The sequence below is a fragment of the Protopterus annectens genome, chromosome 9.part0 (genome assembly GCF_019279795.1).
Source record: "Protopterus annectens isolate FY-2018-M chromosome 9.part0, PAN1.0, whole genome shotgun sequence".
Classification (NCBI taxonomy): Eukaryota; Metazoa; Chordata; order Ceratodontiformes; family Protopteridae; genus Protopterus; species Protopterus annectens.
Window position 1 is genome coordinate 866304013 of NC_056743.1, and position 24340 is coordinate 866328352.

Genomic DNA, 24340 nt, shown 5'->3' on the forward strand with positions numbered 1-24340 from the left:
ATTGAGAGTTTCATCCCATGATTCACCTCTTGCTTCACCACCACAGTATAGGGAGGTGCCTCCAGGTATGTCCACAGCTGCACCAAACTACTAGTCAGTCTCCCAATCTCCCGTCCACTCTCAGTCATTCACATGATCCCAAGATACTTCAGCTCCTCCCATCTTACGTAGCTGCTTCACTCACCTGCCAAGGCATTCCACTCTAGTTCATTAGTTAGTCATTTGTGAAGAACAGTGTCAAAAGCTTTGCAAAATACATCACCAAGATTCCACTGTGCAGTTCCAGTGTCACCTATTTGTGGAACTAGTTAAAAATAAAATGAAAGGCTATTTTTAATATAAACATGTGCTAACATTCATCTTGAAGACTGCTGCCTTTTTATTTTTCTACCAGTCTGCACCTCAGCATTTTCTCCATAGCTTAATGTGACATTGAGATAAGACTAATATACTCAGGGTTAACTTGATCTTTTCTTGTTCTGGCCTTGTGACCTTGAACCACTGCAGTCCCTTTCTAGATCTCTTACACCTGTAAACTGCTCTGGGATTGATTAAACAGTTCTGTGGTAGGAGATGATAACAATCCTTCCAGATTCTTCCAAATTCTTGTAAATATGACTTCCAGGCTTTGAACTTTACCTCTTCTCAATCCCACCACCACCCACTCCACAGTTTCCTTGTCTGTCCTACTGCCAGACGGTGTTCTCCCTTCCTGTTCCCCTAACCTCACATTCTGATACCTTTCCATGATATTCTAATTTGAAATCTATGTTTATGAGGATCCTAAATGTGTTGACATTTATCTGTTATAACCCTTTCTCTCTCTCTCTAGTCTGCTTCAGGAAGTTTTTATTTATTTTTCACTTTTTTGTCCCTCTGGTATTTTAAACAACAGTGACATCCCTAGGACCCCCTCCCCTTTCCAAAGGCAGGGTGTCTAGTTTTGCCTTCTGAATTAAAGTAACTCCTGATATAGAAACTCTCACTTCCTCCTTCTTGGAGGGGGGGTTGTCTGCCCGTACCATCTCTGCTGTTGCCTTCATCTCTTGAGATCTCCTGTGGTATGTTCCCTTCTAGACATCCTCTATGGTTCTGGACTTCCTTGATCAGCATGCTGTTCTTCCTCTTCCTCTCACATGTATTTCTCCTTTCTTCTTCACTTCTGCCCAAGATGTGTTACCAACTTTCTCTTCTTTGTGCTATGCTCTATGGGTCATAAGCTGCCCCCACCAACTTCTTCTTTTTTTTAACCCCCACTATCGTCTTCAGCTGAACCACTTCCATCCCTTTTCAAAATATTTAATTTCTTGTAAGCTCCATAGCCATCACTTGCCACAACTACCCACCCCAGCACATTAGACCCATGTCCTCCCTACCTCTCTTCTCCCACTGCTGATCTTACAACTAGGGGTTAGTTAGTCAGCATTTAAGTGGGGGTACTTATACTTCCAACTGAAATGCTATTAAGACAAAGTCCCTACACTCTTCCTACTTTTAAGTGCTATAATATGAATTATGATTTCTTTAGTTTTCGTCTTATTTAGAAGCTTGTTTGATTTTGTGGCTACTTGTACCTAATGCTATGGATTCCTTGTCTCCCTACACACTTACTTTGTGCATGTGTCCTTTATTTGCATTCCATACCATGAGTTACGTTTCTGAGCTACACTTAGTGAATGGCTATAGACACAGAATTCCTACTAGTAGTGTGTTATCATTTGCCTGCATTCCATAACATCCTTATTATTCCTCTTCTTCATCCTACAACTGCTGCATGATATCAGTAACTTACCTGTGAAGAAGGTAAGTTAAATCAGTGGACATTTTTTAAAGTACATCAAAAGGTGAAGCCTGTAGAAGTTTAATAATGGCTTATTTTATGAGGAAAAAAAGACAATGATTTGCTTAAAAATGGTTCAATGTGGACTCTAAAATATTGCTGAAATTTTAAAGCAAAGTCTTATTGATTGGTTGCCTGAAGTAATCGATCTTTAACAAACCAATAAACTACTAACACAGCATTCTGCCTAAGCTCTTGTGAGTATCACACTCATGTATTTTATTGTTAACGAATGAGTCTGAACGAAGTGAACAATTAGCTGCAAACCCAGCTCCAAAGTGATGAACTATTGTGTAAGATGAAGTGCTTATCTGCTCGATTCCCCTTTGTTTATTAAGCTTATCATGTGATGCTTTACTGCATGTTGCTGTATCATACAACCTGCAAAACAGTAGATACAGACTCATTGGGTTTGCTTCATGATAACTAATTAGGCCTGAGAAGATCTATGTCCAGGTAGACACAGAATCCCTTAACCTATCCTGGGAAGTGGATGGCGCAGTGGTGTAGCAATTACCACTGTCACCTCACAGCAAGAAGTTCTCCAGTTTGATCCTCGGCTGAGGTGCCTTCTGTACAGAGTCTGTATGTCCTCCCTGCATTCACGTGGATTGGGCACTCTAAACTGGTCTTAGGTGTGAGTGTGTGGTGCACCCTCTGAGGAGGACTGGGCCTTGGGCTAGCAACCTAAGCCTGTAAAACCTGTAACTGCTACATAAACAATGAGCAATGAAAGGTGCTCGTTGCCCGATGTACCGCATGGTGTATAAGAGAGAGAGAGGGAGAGAACCTGGGAAATGAAGAAATGTAATCAATATGTATACGGGAAAAGATTTATGCTGGTCATAAATCATCCACCACGGTGTACTATTTGTAACTAAAGGAAGAGATATCCACTCTGACAGCAAACCAGTTGCAATGTAGATTCCTGTTTTTAAGGAAACATTCTTAAGATAATTATGACAAAGGAATGAAGTGGCATTGCAGTAAAGATGTGTTATTATGATTTGCATATGAAAAGTCTTAACTGAAAAGCCAAACATGGTGGATGTTTACTAATGTCACTTAATGTGCAGTCTGTTGTGTCAAATGCTGCAATGCAGTTGGGAACCAGGAACAACCCCAATACTGTTGAAAGTGTGCGGATCAGTTGTAAAGGCAGGGCCTGCAAGTGATGACTGATTATTATCCAGATTCCGTTATTGAAGTATAACAGCAATCAGTATATCATACAATCCCATTATGTAGCTACAAGGACATGACTTCAGACAGGTTACATTACTCTGTGCTGGATATGACACCTGATTGATACCTGAAAACAATACAAATGAAGTCCAGTTTATTGTGCTTTGTGTGGTGGCCTGGTATTGATAAGGAAATGAAAGTCTTAGTGAATAGCTACACTAGATGTCAAATAGTCCAAAATGCAGCACCCCTGTGTCCCTGGAAAGGTGATATGTACCACAGCAATGCATTCTCATAAGCAATGTGGGACATTTAATGGGTTTGCTCTTCCTTATTATAATTAAAACTACATGAGGTAAACTGCATGGAATCAGCAGCATCTGATAAAAAAGACAATTTCAGTATTGAGGGCAATATTTTCATTAAGTTAATTAGCAAAGCAAATCATTACAGAAAATCATATACCGTTCATGTTAGCTGTATATAAAATATATATGGATCAAAAAGTAATTAAGAATTTTACATCTGTCTCTAACAGACTGGCTGAAAGGTCTTTACAAATCATCAGAAAGTACATGAAAGCTATGAACTCTGATGGTAAACTCATTCACCATAAAAACATAATTTTTTGTTGGCCTATTATAATGCCATTCATGCAACATTTAGTGCCATGTCAGCAATGCCCGTCTGACACAGAAACCAACATGTCACACTGTAATTCTAGAAAGCAAAATGACACACAAATTAAGGCTATGGCCAGTACTGATAGCCAGGGACTCAGCAAATGAGTTATGGGTATGACCAAATAGCAGCCCTACATAGATATGTAAATAAGGGCAGTAAAAGACATTTGCGTTAAATACAGAAAAGCAAAGCATTTTTTTAAAACACACTCACCTTTCACAAAAGAGTAAGTTGTATAAATGTTGACATTACAAACTTGTGAATTACTTTGCAAAATCATAAGCTGTTAAGTTTGGGCTTTTTCACATATCGCGGGCAATGGCAGCTGAGTGCAGTCGTGCTCAAAGTGTTTTAGGAAAGCTGCAGACTGCACAGCATCTAAGAATGATTGTTTTTTAAAAAGAAAATGGGGTTATAATTTTTATATAGGAGTATCCTTTTGTGGACACCCTCATGGTTTCATTAAAGAATAGAAGGGGGTCATAGGAAAGACTGAAAAAGGGACCACTTGACAAAAAGGGGAACATATAGGGGTAATATCAAGAGGGTTTGTGCTGCAGGGGGTAGGAGAAGATGGGCACTATGTTTTTTTAGGGGGAATGGCCCCCTCTATTTTTTCAATTTTTTTTTTTTTTTTATAAGAGGATTGTGTGGTTGGGAAATGGGAAATATGGTGAACACGAAAGGGCAAGGGAGGAAGAGCTGAGGAGGTACCAGCTGGAATCCCAGTCCACAGAGCCTTAAACACATCCACTGTCAGATGGTGTTGCAGTAGAGGATCCTAATGTTAAGGGTGTAGGGGCCAGTGTTGGCAAATCCTCAGAATCAACTGGAAAAGCGTGTCTTCTACACACTGAGGAAAGGCTTCAAGTGGCTGAATTCTCCTGTCCAGTACCTCTGTCAGTACATCCTCAACCAAATTCTGAAGTCCCCTTTCTGTGAAGCATGCCTCCTATTTAACCATATGAGGATGTCCCCAGACAGGTAGAGGATGAACATTCCCTAACCTGGGAGGTATGTGCCTGGTCTACTCTTGAGGGATTTGAACCCATAAAAAAAGAAAAGAAATGGGAAAGAAGTAAACCAAAAAAAAGAGAAATTAATGCATAAGCAAAAAAAGAATAAAAGGATGGGGAGAAACAAAAAAAAAGCACAATAAATCCACACACTGCTGTTTATATGTAAATTAGGGCCGCAGTGGGGCAGTGGTTAGTGTTGTCATCTCACAGCAAGAGGTTCTCCCGATCGATTCTCGGCGGTAGCGCCTTCTGTGTGGAGTCTGCATGTCTTCCCCATGGTTGAGTGATACTAAAGACATGCAGGTAGGTGTGAGCATGAATGGGTGTGCCTTCTTTGAAGGTTGGGAGTTGGGCTGGCAACTCGGCACTGTAAAAATCCACTGCCAATCATTAGCGGACCAGAGTTCTGCTGTGGCAACCCCTAACCAGGAAAAGCCAAAAGACATATTATATACTGAAATACTGAAGTAAAATCTTTATTGAAGTAAAACTTGTGTATTGGAAGTGCTTATGATTACAAAGGGGGTTGTGATTTGGGATGTCCTTTTGTGCATACTTGTGAAGAATTGAAATGGCAAGGGCTTTTGGCTTTCTGAAAGGGTGAATGTTTCTTTCAAATTATGTACATTCAATACAGAGAATACAGTACCAAAAAAGAAACTCAGCAATTATTCAGGTTAAAAAATCAGATTACAAAACATATTTTCTTGATGTAAGTATTCAACTGCATTTCTTTCATCTCCAAAGCTATAACAATATTTCCTTAGGCGTAATGCAGAAATCATTTCGAAAAACATTTTTCACTGTTATTGTTACCATTTCAGTAATGATTTCTTATACATAGTACAAACTAGCAAGCCAAAAATATTCTCCTGAACACTTGTTATACTTACCAGAAGATTGGAACAGTTGCTCTAATCTTCTCTTTTGCTGCTGACTGTTATATCTAATTTCTTCCTCAGCTATAATTAAAAGGGAGAAGGCCAGTCTTGTTTACCTGTATTTGAATTTCTTCTACATATAAATATGTCTGTAATCCTGTCTAACTTTAATTCCTTTGTATTTTTTATTTTTACTTTCATAAGTATACCTGTATGGATTGGTACAAAACTGTACTAATATTCCCTTTCTTTTAAGAAGACAATAACAAAATGTGAAAGGTATCTTGAATGTTATTCTCACAATGCATGCAACACTTAGTTCAGGTATAGCTAAAGAACAAATGCTGAAATGTATCAATTCATGGAATTGTGCATTTCTTTTTCTGCAGAACTGTGCCTGATTTAATAAGTAAAACTGAATTAAAACAGCATGTCCTCTGAAACCTTTGTACTGGTCATTCACTTAGCACATTAACCCCCCACCCCCACCCCTCCCCCAACTTGCAGTCTAAGTAGGGTGTCACATGTGAGATTTCAGCCATGTTTTAAGTGCAACTAGAAATACTTCTGAACAAAGAACCGTGTTAAGCATCTGTTTTACTTATACTTGTGTGGGAGTATGGTAGCACACCAAGGGTCAGTTGCCACCTCCATTCGTACACTAGTTAAACATACCAGAGTCAAACCAGATTCAGTCTTAAGCGGAGCAGGGGACATGGTACTGTCCAGACACATGGGGGGAGATCACATGATACTACCACTGCTTCTCAAAACAGTCTTGCCAGTAGTCACAATGAACAATCACAATGCATTTCACATAGGCCATGTTAATGGTCATCTACATCTAGCATGACCCTCAAGCCTCTATCCCTACTTAATCAAATAATACTTCTAATTACCTTAACTTACCTAAACTATATCACCCAACCTATTAATGCAAACCACCAACCCCATTTCACACCACTACCCTAGCCTCTACAAAGTATACATTTACTGTTACCCTTATATCTCCCAGTCTCTACCCCTCAACACTAGCATGCTCTTCCCCTATAGACTTCTACCTAACTCTAAAAATACTGCTTCCAACTACACTAGTGTAATGTCCACAAAACTCTCTACCTGTATACTACACCCCAAACAAACCAAATACCTCACCCATCATCTTATCTCTATCCTTCTCTCTGGGGACATCCACCCAAACCCAGGCCCCTCTACCACACTAAATCCAGCCCCCCAACCCCACCCCCAAGCAAATTCAGCCCCCCCAACCTCACCCCCAAGCAACAGGCAAATCTCTCCACTTCTCAGCTCTAAATGCTCAGAACCTATGTAACAAAATTCCAAACCTTCATGCCTGGCTTCTATATAACCAGCCTGATATTCTCTCCATCTCAGAAACCTGGCTTAAGCACCACATAAAAGATTCTGAACTAACTCCTCCCAACTACCGCATGTTAAGGAATGACAGAACACAAAAAAGGAAGGGGTGTAGCACTCCTTTACTCAGCATACCTCTTAGTCACCCCCCATACCAAATCCTTTCCCAAATTTGGCAAGGCAGAAATGATACCAGCCCTACTCCACCTAAACAAGCATAAACTCATATTTGTTGTCTCCCTCTATATTCCCCCTGGAGACAATATCTCATAGGTTGGAGATATCCATTGATATTCTCTCCTGGGTTTCCACCAGCATTACTCACGAAACCATAATCCTGGGGGATATGAACATAAACTGGGCCACAATCCAATCTCGCACTAACTTACTCAATATTAACTTATATAACTTTATGCAACTAATCAATTCCACTACCAGGCCTTCCAAGAACTCCATTACTGGAAGTACAATAGACTGGATTCTAGTATCCCATCTCACCATATCTATGATAGTGGTATTCTCCCAGACCCACTAGCTGACCACTTCCCCACTGTTGCCCACCGTCTCCCCTCTTCCATACAACTAACTCACACCTATATTTCCACTCATTGCCTAAAGAACTTCACTTCTGAAACCTTCTCAAATGCACTAAAATGCACAAACTGGAACCCATTAAAGACTATTCCCCTAGATAATGCTCTCTCCTACTTTAACTCTACTTTTACAAACCTGCTCAACTCCTTTGTCCCTCTAAAAACAAAACGTATGAAAAGTAACCCTGTACCCTGGTTAACCAAAAACACCTTAGCTGCTATGCGACTCCGTGACAAAGCCAAGACACGTTACCATAAAAATAAAACCACTATCACCCTTAACGAATATAAAACACTACAAAATAAAGTCAAAAAACGTATTACCTCAGACTGCAAAGCCTGTTTCTCCACTCTCTAAACCAACCACAACACCAATCTCAAACTATTTTGGAAAGGAATCTTCTCTCTCCTCAACCCAGGAAAAAAAGAAAACTCTTGCCCTAACCCAGATGCCTCTAACATGGACTTAGCCACCCAATTTAACTCTTTCTTCATAGAGTCCATAAGCAAGCTAACATCATCCTTCAACAACACCTCTGTGAACCCTCCTCAGCCTGCAGCCATCCCTTCCTCCCCTAGCATCCCTTGCCCCCAACCTCCACCCTTCTTTATCAATCCCATCTCTATATCCACTATAAAAAACTTCTCCTAAATTAAAACCTGGTTCCAATGCCCCCTGATGAAATTCCTTCCTACTTCCTAAAACTAGCCACAAGAAGACATTGCTCTCTCTATCAGCATACTAATTAATCGGTCTATCTCAGAAAGCCAGGTCCTCCAGCTCTGGAAGAAAGCTTTTATTATTCCTCTACATAAAGGAGGCAATAATAATGACATTCCAAACTTCTGCCCTATTGCTATCTTATTCTCTATTTCTAAGCTTCTTGAAAAATGTACCCACCAACAACTCTTACCTTATCTCATCAACAACCAGCTTCTTACCCCCAGACAGCATGGATTTAGACACGGTCATAGCACCTCCACTGCCCTCCTCTCCTTCCTTTGAAACAATTAACAAAACCCACAATTCCAGCCATTTCATGTCCACCCTTCTCTTCGACCTCTCCAAGACATTTGACACTGTTTCCCACAACCTGCTTCTTAATAAACTCTCCAAACTAAACCTATCCCCTTCCTGTACCAAGTGGTTCTCCAGCTACCTCACAACCAGACAGCAAGCAGTCAAATGGAATAAAGCCACTTCACCCTTCCTTAATACTCCCACAGGTGTTCCCCAAGGTTCCATTTTAGGCCCCCTACTATTCAACATATTCATTTTTCAGATCCCACTTTTGTGTTGCCCAATCATTGGAGACATTTCCGGATGCCTTCTTTTGCTATTTTAATAATCTTTTGTGCAGTACAACAGAATAAATTAAAAAGAAATGGCATACATAAATGAAAGCAATATATAGATTTGCAATGTGTTACCTCATGAAGTATTTCATTGTTTACAGTATTGCTTACTGTTGCATAGTTAACTAATTATTAAAGCAGAAGTTACTCATTACAGCAAATAAAATTATGAGTTTTTTTTCATTTGATGCCTTTCAACATCACTGAATAGGAATAAGTGAGCAGTCAGGCATGTCAACAATAAGATCATTATTCAAACAGGTAATAATAAAAAAAATATTTTGAGGTGAAAGAGAAATAACAGCAGACCATGCACCACACAGTATAGCCCACATGTATTACTGCATATATGAATTATACTCTTGTGTTTTTTACAGTAAAGGAAACACTAACCTGAATGTCATGGGCCATGGTCCTGGACTAGATGCCACCTCTTTACCTGTGCAGTCACATGCCATGCATGAGATTGCCACTTAGGGTCCATTACTACTGCTGCTGGATGGTCATCATTAGTCATGGTGGGTCTAGAACTGGGAGCCACATGGGTTACGTCACCATCAGACTGGCGCATGATCATATTATGCAGAATGCAGCAGGCAGTAAATACCATACATGCAGTACCTGGGTCATACTGAAGAGCTTCCCCCAGACTCATCTGGGTACCTGAAATGGCTCTTCAGGAGGCCAGATACCCTCTCAATGACAACACAGGTCTGGGAGAGGGATTTGTTATATTTCTCCTCTGCAGCTCCAGAAGGATTTCTCACTGAAGTCATAAGCTATGACTCCAGTGGATATCCAGCATTGCATGAAAAAAGAGAGACAGAAAAAAGAGGTCAAAACAGAAAAATAAACACTATTATACAGCAACACAGTTTAACATGAATAACTACTTAAATACCATATTAAAAAATATTTTTCAACTTACCAACAAAATGACCACTAGGCATCCTAACATGCAGGAGGAGGTGGTAGAGTGGGCTAGTGGGCCAGATGTGGGAATCATGTGCACTACCAGGATTTTGGGCAGAGACATCAGTGATGTACCCCCATGCAGACTATATGGCAATTAATGGAATGGTATCCCTCCTATTGTGGTACCTATCCCCCTGTGGACCAGGAGGGGCTCTAATTGCAACATGGGTGCAATCTGTCACAATGAGTACCCCAGGGAAATGTGCCAACCCATAGAAGTCATCCATAGTCCTAGGTTGGTCCTGAGGTGACGCAGGGAAATAAATGTACTGATACACATATGCCAACAGTACATCCAGGAACTGCTGCAGTATCCTTGAAGGAGAAGCTTGTGAGATCCCCTGCGTGCCCCCAGTCTGTCTCTGAAAGGTCCCCATGGCAAACATAGTGAGGGCTATACATGGTTTGGTGTCCACAGGAATAGGAAGCCCATACCATACTTGGATAGAAGGAAGTTTCTCTGTTCACTATGAGAGAGGGAGCATTGAGCAGCCTATCTGTTAGTGGAGGAGTGGTTTCACCCAGAAATTAGTAGTTTATTGGCCATTTTGGGCTAATTTCTATCTCTTTCATTTCCCTGCTATAAAACCCGCATTTGCAAGGTTTTTGTGCTTGTATACAGCTCAGCAAGCTCCTGCATCATGCCCTGCAGAGTTCTACAGCAGCAGAGAGATAAAAGAGAGACACTGGAGTGATTAAGTATCATTTTTCTGTATTTTCTTGCTGCCTTTAGCTAATTCCGCCTAAAACGCCGATTTTCTGGAGTTTCTGTGATTTAAAAAGCTTGTCTCAGTTACATATTGTACTTATTTTACTGCCTGCACTTTAACAAAGTCGTTTCTGTGTTTAAATTATCTGTTTAACTGTTGTAGGCTACACACTCAAGTGTGATAGTCATTTCTGTGCATTTAAAGTTTTTTTTTTTTATTGTATCTGCTTTATTTTCTGAAAACAACAACAAAAAAAAAAAAATATATATATATATATATATATATATATATATATATATACACTTGTTTTCCTGCCTTTCTAAGCTAGTATAGTCCAGTTTTCAGGTTAGTGCTGAATTCAGGTCTGTGTTACAATTTTCTGTGTTTGCCCATACCTTACTTGGATAGAAGGAAGTTTCTCTGTTCACTGTGAGAGAGGGAACTTTGAGCAGCCTACTTATCCCTGGAGTAGTGGTTTTAGCCCAGAAGTTAGTAGTTTATTGGCCATTTTGGGCTGATTTCTATCTGTTTCATTTCCCTGCTATAAAACCCGCATTTGCACGGTTTTGCATGCCGGGCAGCTGGTTAGCTAAGGTGTAGCTATTCCCGGCTCCACAAAGTGTACTCTTCAATTTTTCCCTTGAAAGTAGACAAACTTTCAACTTAAGCACTCAAATCATTCACTTCTCATACCGACACTTGCTCAAAACTCATAGCAAGCACTAATAAACCTTAGCACTAGACCCCCCCTATACTGTAGAGAAGGACAAGGCTCTCTATTTGACCTTACCAGCCAATCAGTAAAACAATTCACTGTACCTATCCAGGCATGTCCAAATGGCAGTTTCAGGTGTACTCTCCTTTCCAACTGGTGAATCTGGGCATTTTGAGGCAATGTTACAATTGCCTCATGTACCACAGACAACCCTCTCCTCCTTCCACCAAACACTAATACATGCGAGAGATGCAATTATCCAGCCAAACTGGAGGATAAGCTCTCTCAACCCACGACTGGACCAGGCAGTCAAGAGCAGAAGTTAATTACTTGCATCACACCACCAGGCTCACAAAGACTTATGAAACCAGCACCGGCAAAAAACACACAACTACACGAAAACATACTCGGAGGTGTTAAATAAAAATCTGCAGAAGCAACAGAGACCTCCAAAGCAGACATCCAAGCAACCACCACCACCCCAACACAAACCATGAAACACATACTTTACAAAACCAGTGTGCCACACAATCACAGCTCTTAAGGCAAAATAACATACCCAACACACTAGTAATAGGTGACTCTATAGTCAGGCACACTGACGTCCCACTCACTAGGGTGAACTGTTAGCTGCCTGTCAGGTGACAGGATCTGCCACATAACACAAGCACTCAGGTCACAAGTACAAATATGACTCTGTCATTGTCCATGTTGGTGTGAATGACCTGAGCTGTACCTCCCTGGACTACATGAAAAGAGACATGGAGGAGCTCTCTGATCATGTAGCCCAGGCCAGTATGATCCTGACCCTGAGTAGCATCCTGCTCTCACCAAGAATGATACCATGGAATAGAGAAAAATTATCAATTTCAACAATTGGCTAAGCTTCTGGTGTCATTCAAAGGGGATCCAGTGTCAGTCAGCCTGGGATGACATGCTCAACAAGCCATGCTGCTTCGCTAGAGATGGCTTGCACCTGTCACCCATAGGCTTTCGAATACTGGCCAAGGCTCTTGCCACCCCCATAGTGCCTTTTTTAGGCAAGACTCAAAAGACAAACCCATCACCGTAAATAGCACAAGTAACAAAAAACTGAGGGTAATGCTACTCAATGCCAGAAGTCTAAACCTCAAAATGCACGCACTCGAGGCACTCCTCAGTATGGAGAAAAATCAATATATGTGCAGTAAGAGAAACCTGGTTTAAGGCTTCAGACAGCACCCCAGCACTACCAAGGCTACAACTCATACCATACATTTTGGCCACAAAACCCGGACCGAAATACAAAAGGCGGGGGAGTATCCATATTCATCAAGGATACCCATACCTCCAGGTTAGTGGCACAGCACAATGCTTCAGAGATCATCCATGTGCAACTAACAATGGGCAAAATTGCTATTCAAATTATAGCTTGCTACCAATCACCCACCATGTCCCAGGACCCCCACTCCGCATTCCTGGAAACACTGGGAAACATAAAGGTCCTACCAAACACCCTGATATTGTGTACTGGGAGAACTACTCAAGTACAAACTCCCTTGCCCAGCATTTCCTAGAATTTATAAACTCAAACACCCTGGATCAACTGGTCAACACCCCCAGCAGAGGTGACAACATATTGGACCTGGTCATCACCAACATGGCCAACTGGTGTTCCACACCGGAGGTCAACCCCTCGCTGGTTAGATCTGACCATAAACTAATCACTCTGGATATCCACATTCCGCCACCACCCCCGGTCAAAGAAACCACAGTGAAAAACTTTTCAAAAGCAAACTTCACATTACTTAAGACTGAGGTGGGAAGTTTCAAAGCCCCCATGCTAAAGGATAATGCTGTCCAAGCTGCAAAATCCTTTACTAATGCACTCTACCTACAAAAATGCATGGATCGTGCTATCCCAAACAAAACCAAGACTCACTCCTCCAAGAAAAGGGAACCAGTCTGGTGGACCCCTGCCATAAACAAGCTATACAATAGAAGGAGGAAACTAGTACAGAAAAGAGTAAAATCCCAAGAAGTTCCCTCATAAAATCATCCAAGGCTAGCTTCGAAAGAAAAATTGCCATGGACTCCAAAGATAACCACAAGGCATTCTTTAGCTATGTCATGAATCTAAGTGGCAATTCTCAGATCTGCTCTGAGTTAGTGCAGAATGGCACAAAATACACTGAACTGACTGATATAGCCAACATCCTGGCAAACAGGTTCAGTGCAAACTTCACCCCCAAAAGGGCCCATAACTATACCAGAAGAATGTAGTGTCCCTGAAATCACAGACACTCAGGTTAGAGCTGCCCTCTCCGAAGCCAAAAACACAGCATCAATGGGACCGGACAGTGTCCCAGGCTGCATCCTACACGAGCTCAAAGATGAACTAACCCCTCATCTAAACACACTGTTTAAACTCAGCCTCTCCACAGGCTACATGCCCACAGAGTGGTGCACAGCAACAGTTATTCCACTCCACAAAGGTGGAGCCACAATGGACCCCGGGAACTATCACCCTATAAGTCTGACTAGCTTGGTTTGCAAAGCTATGGTGCGCATCATCATGGATCTCATTAACAGAGACATTGGAAACCTCTAAACACTGGACCCTACTCAGTTCGGCTTTGTTAAGGGCAGATCATGCCTCCTAAACCTGGTGGACTTCTTTGAGACAGTTACCAAGGCTATAGACAAGGGAAAGGTGATCTACACAGCCTACCTAGACCTTGCAAAGGCCTTCGACATGATTCCCCACTCAGGTATTATAGACAAGCTCACCAGCCTGAACGTAAACCCCTATGTCACAAGATGGGATGCCAACTGGCTCATGGAGAGAACCCACACAGTAAGAGTTGCAGGAGCTAGGTCTGACTCTAAACCGATTACAAGTGGCATTCCCCAGGGCTCAGTCCTAGGACCCCCTCCTGTTCGGAATATATTTCTCAGATGTACAAGCAAGCACAGGAGGACTATGGCTGACCAAGTTCACAGACGACTGCAAACTAGGGGCTATAATTGACTCTCCAGCTGACACAGACATCCTCCAAAAGGGTCTCACTAAGACAGATACCTGGTGTCAAAACCATGGCCTCAAGCTAAATGCCAAAAAGTGCATAGACATCCCCTTTGGAAAAAACAAAGTAACCACAAACTACCACATAGGTGGTAGCCCCCTAAATATGGAAGACGTAATAAGGGATCTGGGGATTCAAGTAGATAGTAACCTCTCCTTTGATAATCACATTGCCAAAGTGGTTAGAAAATCCTTCTATGTGGCCCACCTAATCACAAAAGGGTTTGCATCCAGATGGAAAGAGGTCATTGGATCCCTCTATGCATCACTCATCAGACCCATCATAGAGTACAATGCCCCATTTGGGATGTACCTTACAAGACACCTGCAACAACTGGAAAAACCACAGAAGTACCTCATCAAGAGGATCACTGGTCTCAAACAGATGTCCTATGCAGCTCGACTGAAGAAACTCCAGCTGTACTCAGTTGCATACCACCTACTCAGAGGTGATTTCTGCCTGACATACAAGGCCATGCCCAACCCAGAATTGATGGACATGCTCCACCTAAAGAAAACCATATCCCCTCGAGCCATACGCTCCAGGGATCTAAACCTCACTACAACAATAAATAGGACGTGTTGGAGGGATAGATTCCTGTCCCAGAGACTTCCCATGCTCTGGAACAGGATTCCAATCTACATTAGGCAGAGCTCCTCGCTAACCCTCTTCAAGAGAAACCTTGATGAGTGGATGGGAAACAGAAAGTTTACCCCAGGGATCACTTCAATGGCTCTGCTGGACAGAGGCACAGGGAACAAATCTAAGGGGGCGGCGAAAGCCAACACATTCCGGCTAGGCTTATAAATGCCTTCGGGCAGATAGCCTAATACCTACCTATGAACACATTCCTCCAGTGCTCCTATGGGGGGGGGGCAAATATGCTCACTAAGACCTTTAAAATGTCCCTGTCCACTCTGAAACAATCAAGGATTTCTTGGTTATCAAAGTTATAATGAGTAATAGTTTGCTTACATTTTCGCCTCCTTAGTGGGCAAGAGCCACTGGGTGTCAGCGTTTTTGGTCCAGCCAAGACAAGAAATTCAGACCTAGAAATAGCAAAGCTTGTCACAACTTATAGCATTTTCACTGACTGCAACTATGATATATTTTGTGAGGCTTCCCTTTATATAGCACATTTGCAACCAGCACAAAAAAGCAGGAAAAACTGACTATGAATCGCAAATGGTGTAAATCATTAGCATATGAAGATTTTCATAACTTCTCATTTCCACCTCATTATTTGCACATTTGCATAAGTACATTTGAGGTAATTGTGTATTGGTGTAAATGGCCTCTGCGAATCACAGTTCAGCTGAGCCCATTCACATACACCCTTGAAAGCCTTAACGTATTTGTGCAACTGACTATAAATGCCAGCCTATGAATGGAAGATAATTAAAAGGCTTTGCTGTTACACTGCAGATATTTGTCAGAAATTGTAAAACTTATAAATGACATTTGGCACCCACTGTTGAAATACAGCAGAGTACACGAAGAAGACGCATAACCCAGTTAACTCATTCAAACTTGTAATCCATTTTTCTATAGTTCCAGTTCACACCCATACCTCCTTATGGTGTCCTGCTTTTTTGGGGCCCAACTTCTTTAACTAAGTGACTTACCAGCTAATAATATGCAGTATTAGAAAGGTCAAGGAGTTACTAAAAAAATGATAGTAAGATTGTTAGTCTAGGATGTCCTTCAGTGGAAACATTAATCTTTGCTTGAAACTTATTATTCATATTTATGTTCATATTTCCATAACTGAGAGACCTAAATTTTATTGAGGGGTATGGTGTGAAATACTAAGGTGGGAGGCAGGACAATTCACTGAAAATAATGGTTTGTATCACACAGTACTTGAAATATTGCTAGTTGTTTGTTAGTAATTATGAAAATAACCAGGATTTCTGAAGAAAACTGTCTTTGATATTTGCACTGTAAGTTGCACATCTTGAAAGATATCAGGTATTATTTGTCTTGTTAATTATACAATTGATCATATGTTTTCATATTTCTGTAAGTATCTCAATAAACATGCACTTATAGGGGAATTTCTAGAAACAATATAATTTTGGAATTTGTGTGCATTATAATATAGTATTTATGGAAAAGGCTATGAATGCACTGACTATTATCACTTTAAAAATACTTTTACCAATAGCTATGTGTACAGTTTTAATAAATTGCATTGTTCATAAAATATTTACACTTGTTTATCTTATGCTTTTTAGGTTTATTTTTCAGAAAATGCTCTGGAATGTAAGATGTGTGTAGCTGCTAGAGGTGTGACATTCCACACCTCATAGGTGTTAATGAGGCACACTAATTAGATGGATTATCTGCAACCAGCAGCAAGGCAGCTAGCATTTCATACTAAAATGAGCTAGGGAATTACTGCTGTCAGTAAACACGCAATGCAAAATATAGTAATAAAGTATGACTAAAGGTGTAGCCAGGCATATATTGTGTACACTATGATGTACACTTTTCCTTTGTATTAACATGCATTGCATCTTCAGAAAAATAAAGGGTATGAAACTGTAATGTCTGACATTATTGATAGACTGCAGTACTCTGTGATTCAACAGAAATGTTACAAGAGACAGTGCAAAAATATGAGGCAAAATCAGAGATTTTCTGCAAATTCGGGGACAGTTGAGAGATATGTCCCAACCCTATTTAAATGAGCTATACATTTGAAAAGGTAATCTGAATTATATAACATTAAGTAGTTAAACTCAACTATTTGTTTTAATTATTATTTAGTTTGGTGACTGGGTAAGTAGGTTAACTGATCCTTTTCAGCCATGACACAGGGTCCAGAGGATTAACAGTATAACAGTTATATAGTGCGTCATAAAACAGCAAACAGACAGTATATTTACACAGATATAAGAAAATATGGAAGCACAAATAGCAAAGTGGCTCCATACTTACAGTGACAACACTGAAAGATATTTACAGTATTTACAAAAATTTTAACATTTCCTCTGTGAAATTGTTGGTACTAATTAGCATAAGTAGATCTGCAACAGAATGTGTTAGCCTTCGATAAAAGCCAGTAAAAGTAATATCTAGAAGATATTCTTTCAGTTTTGCCCTGAAGGCATTCAATATTTTTCTTTGTTTTGGGTTTTGAGGTTTTATTATCAGTTGGCAAATATTAAAATGAACAAGTCTTCAAAAGGACCATATGTAGGTAAAAGCAGTTTGCAAATTATCATTATCTAAATGTATCATCATAACCACGATGCATATGTTGTTTACTTATACTATATTAGAATGTAAACTATAAGAAATGTAGTATGTGTGCTACTGCAGCCATGCTCAGTATATGTATGTGTTCACTTTTTGGGCATGCCAGTTAAATAGCAGATAACATGACTAAAAGTTTATTAAAAGTTATCTTTGCACTCAGTATAATTATTAAAGTACCTTAAGCAAATGCACAGGACATAATATGTAACAGAAAAAAAGACATTAGAGAACAAGAAAGCATAATATGACTACACAAGGCAGGTGGCTCATAGGAAGCATAAAGAAGCTTTATTTATTATAAGGTGCACGGCACTATTGGAAGAGGATTTCTAAATAAGTAGTAAAGGGAAACAGCAACAGAATTTAAGATTGCATGGGACAGAAGCAAGGCAATTCTTACAAGGGTAGGGCAAGAAAGGAAACTATCGTCACAGCAAACCTGTAGCTTATCTTTTCGGAAAGGGAAATGGGCAGAAAGGGTGAACTTAGTAGTCTTGATTTCTCATTTTATTTTTCTCTGTACTCATTTCGTTATAATGTACTTACACCGCTAGGTTTCACAAGGTGAAGCTGTTGTTGTTGGTATTGTTGTTGTTGTTTATATACAGGAACAGTAACAATGTACTAGTTGTGCTTCTTCCTATGTATCTCACTGTTCCACCAGCATTCATTGTGCCATATAACATGTGCAAAAGCAATAGGGAGCAATGTCAGGATGCACAGGAAGAAGTAATGCCAGTAAAAAACAAGAAATCATTATAAAAGGAAGAAGAAACAAGAAAGAAGTTACACAACCGTCAACGTGTCACATTTTCAGGCAATCAGTAGATGGTTAACTGCACTACATGACAAGGACTTGCTCTCTGTTCATTTCCAATCACACGCTGACTCCCAGTTTACGGTCCTTTCGAGAGGCCTTACATCTTGCTCCACTAAACAACTTGACAGAGTACATTTTTTTTGTGGACAACTTAAGGAATATTTTCACAGACTGAGACTTAGGGAATTCTTTCATGATACAGAAAAATGGAAGAACACCGTTAATGTGAATTCAGAAAGAGGTACAAAAAAGTCTCGCACCTTCACTTCTCCAGGTGGACACAATGCAATCAATGCATAGCTTAAAAACTAACAGGGTGACAAAGGCCTAAACTCAAGGACAGGTTTTAAACATCACTCTTATAAACTTAGAAAATTGTTAAAAGAATAAGAATATGAAGTCTGAAATTCAAATGTATATAATTATTTTGTGATTTAAATCAATCCTCAATGATGTACCAGAAAACCACAAATTCTATAAGGAATAGATGAAAATATAAGGCAAAAATCTGAGCAGTTGAGCGGTATGCAATCCAATGCTCATTGAGGATAACAACAAGTTAGATTTTAAGTACTGTCACTGCTGTCATTTAAGCAACCATCAAATCTACTTTCTTGTCAGAAGCCCACTTAGACCAGAAGACAACATAGTCTAAAATGGTGCAAAATCTTGCATCCAAGGTACATGATCTGCACACCTTCCAACATAACAATTTTACAGAACAGAAGTTTCAAAGTATGTTGTTCATTTACATACACTTCTAAAAACATTCACTTCTGAAATGCAATCTATCTACTCAAGTGGAGGAAATGTCCAGAAACAGATTGCTTAGGAGAGACAAGCCAGCCACTCAGAACTAGTATGAATTCCCATAAATACTGTTACAAACAAAGTGGCTGACAGGTCAGTGACAGAACAGTTCTTACAGTCTAATCATTCTTTGTTAGATATGAACGTTATGGTCCTTCAAGCAAATTTTCTTACACCATTTTGACAGAAGAACAGTGGAGATTAGACAAATTCAGTTGTTCAGTGGTTTGAGCCTAGATATTGGTTTTATGATACACTACAACACTTAGTAACATTTCCATCAGACTAACAGTGAACACAAATAAGGTGTACTGCAGAGCAGCAAATGTTTTCTTTTTATGGTAATGCATGATTTTATGATAAATTGACCCTGAATCCAAACTGATGAGTTTCTCAGAATATTAACAGTAATTGTTAATATCAGTGGAGTTTGTGTTTGAGCACCCATGTTTTATTCATGACAAGAGATGAGTTATTTTCACATAAGGCAGCATATAAGCCAGAACACTACTAACCATAAACCTGGCAGTCAAAAAGGTTTTAATGTTCAGACAGTTTCAACAGTACAACTTTATAACGTGCTACTTCTCTTCATGTGCATCTGGCAGAACCTCAGACTGGCATAACAACACAACTTTTCTTTCTCTCTATCAGTAAGATAAACCACAACCATGCCATAACTGCAAACAACATTCATACATTCTAACCCTATATCCTATTGTCTTGGTAGTCATGACTTTCTTTCCATCATGAAAGGGACATTACTGCAAATTTATATTTTATGTTAACCAAAGCATCTAGTTCACAAAAATTGCTTCTTTGGACAAACTAATAAATTACATATTATAATGTATTGTTTATCTTCTCTGGATTTAACTAATCTCCATATGCATCTTGTGTATTGTGATTTATTGTCTAACTGAATGTCTGTCTGAGTGTTAACCTTCTTCTCTGCTAAATTTACACTGACTCTAACATAACATGCCAAATTTTTATATTTACAAGTGTCGTATGATCTGGTCTTCTGCAATTTCTGGTTCAACCAGTCTATAACACACGCACACATAGTCTCTGAAACATCCAAGATGCACATTTTTTCTACAGTAGCATATTTTTCAAGTTTCTTTTTCTAGCCAAATGAAAATAAATTCTGTACTTCCCTTTCTAGGCACAAGTGGATATTTAAGCACTGCATCCAACATCAGTAAGTTAATAACTCCCAATGTTCATGCCAGTTCGAAAGCTAGAATTAATTGTTGGTCCAATAAAATTTTATCACATCACATCTGTGTTCCAGTCTGTTTATGTTTTATAAAAGGTAGGTAAGTTTGTGAGATAAAACAAAAAAAAATCATATAAATTGTGGTGGGCAGGTGAAACAGATGTCTTGAAAAGGCTGCAGATGTATTTTCCTTTACTGACCAAGTTCCACTAGGCTAGCAGCCTTTTTTCAGGAGAGACCTAAGGTGGTGTTTATGTTATTATGAGAAATTTGGGCAGGAGATCAGAAAACTTCCCCTGCTCTTTTTGGTAAGTACCATGAGATCTTTTGCATCTAAATGAGCTACATCCCACTCAGGCAGATGGGGTTTTGTTTTAACATCTCATCCGAAGGAAGACACACTCAGGAGTGACCGGGATGGGGGCAGTGCATGTGTGGGTGTTGGTGTGGGTGTGTGTGTTTGAAACATGAGATTGTATCTCACCTGTCACAGTACTTGCATAACATTACTTGCCTAGCAAACCACTCTAAAGGATGAACTGTAGCAGAATACCTACTCGTTTGCTATTACTGTGCATAAATAATGCCAGATGTAAACAGAAGTGACAGTCCAGCTTTATGTCACTGTGACTGAGGAAGAGATCACAAATAGTACCAGACATAACCTGCAGCTAGAGAGACAAGTTTATCTGCAGTGTTCAGTCATAAAAGATCCAATCAGCAGTGAGTTGTGGTTTCCAATAAATGAATTCTTGGAAATGCAACAGCAAAGAAGAAGAATCCAATTGCCTCACACCCATTAACACCCAACACATGCTCACAGAAACCAGAACACAGTTCCCCATAAATAATGATGCCCCCAATAAATAGTACATTAAAAATGGCAACATGAAAAATAGTTGGTTGCAGTCCAACTTGCTGCTTTGGGACCTTGAAGGCTGAAGGACCCAGTGCATGAGTAAGTAGCATGAGTCTGTATACTTTTCATGTGATACAACACTTGGTTGTATTTGGGGGGAGGGAGCAGGTGGGGTTATATAATCATGGCTACCAGATCTAATTCTCCCAGGGTACATACATATAACTGCTGCAACCAGTACAATCTGCAGATTGTTGTGTTGTGAATGTGGCATTTTGTTAGTCTTTTAACTAAGAGTGCCTGCCTCTAGGTCATGGTCACTGTGGATGCGACAACTTGAACCGTGTTTAAATGGGAAAAAGAAGTTGATGCCAGTGTCAATCTCACATTTTAGAAGGAGGTTACATGTATGAAAGAAAGAACAAAAGGCACATGTGTTCATTTTTTACTGAATGCTGACAAGAAAGCAACTATATATATCAGGGTGAGACAGCAGGCATTGTTTTGCAAACTGAGAAAGCTCAGATTATGGACATCAAGATGATTCACTGTGACCACTGACTTGGCTCTGTAGGCAAAAATGAAGGCACACAATGCATTGCAGCAAAAGAGCCAAAATATGGGTAGAGAAGGGCACCCTTGGTCATAAACTGGGTGTAAGCAGGAAGGGGCAGGGGAAACAAAATCTTTCCATGCATTTATGTATGTAGTGAAATTATCGGCTAAGGTGAAAAGGACAACAGCATAATAAGAAGCAAATTCTGAATTTAGCAGGGAATTTACAAGGCCCTATTCTATCTGAAAAATGTCATTCTGCAGCAAAAACCGCAGTGTTCTAACCCCTGACCATAGCAAATAATACATAAACTCACAACTGGATTGCAAATGACTTTACTACTGCAATCTTTCAGGAGCAGTTTTATACATGCCGTGCAAAGAAATTATATTGTCCATCATGTCACAGAAATTCTGTCTTCTGTTTATTCCTCCATGTGTGAACCTGGCCATGGATTACTTGCACTTCACTAAGTGGTTAAGTGAGGGTATACAATGTTGTTGTGTCTTTCGGCTTTTCACGGTTAAGGGTCACCACAGCAGAACTCCAGTCCGCTAATGATTGGCAGTAGATTTTTATGTGCGGAGTTGCCGGCCCTGACGCACAACCTTCAACGAAGGCACACCCATTCACGCATGTCTACACACAGAAGACGCTCTATACAATAATTAGGCTATTCGCCTCCTCAACCTCTTCCACTGACCCCCCCCCCCCCATTACTCCTGCTTGAATTTACTCCTCATTGCACTTTTATTTGCACTGAATTGAAACCATCATCAGTGTTGCCCAGTGTTAAACGTAATGAAATCATATTGTAGAATAACACCACTGTTATTTTCTTCTGTTATGTCATCTATGTCAGCTGCTTAAAAACCTAAAACATTCTTCAAACCAGAGATGACATCAGTTATGTATGCAACAAAAAATGTAAATACAAGGGAACACTATGCCACACTCTACAAGCAATCAGTTTCTCTGCATCAGCTTTTCCTCCATTGTCAAATACAACAAGGCCCAAACCATTTTTGTCATATTTTTGATTTTGCCCCAACCTCAGCCTTTCAGCTTCTCCAGCAGCTACTTTTAAGGAACAATATTACATGTTATAAAGTTCCATGTAGTCCATTTGCTGTTTCAACTCAATTAAGTTCCGGATCAAGGTGCACCCTTTCTTGTGTATGAGCTCTACTCTGTTTACATCTCAGTGCCATTAGGATCCCATAATAATCCCATAATTATCAAGTCTTTAGTTCTTCACTTATAATGCTCTCACCCTACCTCTAAACTCACCCACAACAACTGCAATGTTCTTTCATCTAGCTACATTGAATTCCCTATTTTAGACATTCGCTAATGTGAACGTTTGCTTAAATGAACATTTTGTCAGCTCAATGAATGGAGGTTTGCAGAGATGAACCTTCGATTACATGAAATAGACCCATTCATTATACCTACATCTAGTAAATTGCACATTATCCCCAGCCATTGAAAGTAGCTGCCTTTTTTTCAGTGGAGAACTTGAAGTGAACAGTTAAGTAACAATAATACAATATGCTATCTGCATTAGTAAACAAGGACACCTAACTATAAAATTGTAGTAGGACATTTCCACAGCTTCACTGTGTTTGAATGTATTCATTAAGATTAAATCCTGCCCTAAGCAGATGGTCACTGTTATTAATTTTTCACTGAAGTAACTAAAAGGGCACTTTCATTCATCAGAAGGCATATAGAGGTGTGGCATTTGTTTACTGTAGGTGTTGGGGTGGGAATAAATTTTCGATGTTTAAGGCTGTAAGGGGGTGGGAGCATCTTGTAAAATGAGGCTATAGGCTAGAACTGAACCTAAGCTCCCAAGTATTTTTAACAAAATCGTACACAGCCTAAAATTGTCTTACAGCAACATTCCAAAAACGTTTTGTCACCTGATCACAATATTGCTTATTAACGCTTCCATTTTTTGCATACAACATACAGTGTTTTTTCACAGCCCTGTGTCCTTCCTGCTCATCATAATATCATAGAAGCTTTGTAGTGTTTAATCACACACACACACACACACACACACACACACAAAACATCAGTTACAGCCACTTGCATGATTGTGTACAGATTAAATATCTGCTTGAGATCAAATGAATGTATAAATCCACAAATAATGGGTAATGGCCCAGAAATATATTTCACATTGCTGCTGCCAGAACCAGACAGTGCAATTCATTGCACCCCCCCCTCCCAACCTATCTCAAAGATCACAAAAGCAAACTGAGAGGCAGGTTTTAAATATTGCCTTTACACACTTAGAAAGATACTAGAATAACAAGCCGTGCATTAGCAAACCTGTTCTAAGAGATATGAAGTCTGAAACACATATGTCTGTCACTACTTCATGACTGCAATCCATACCAA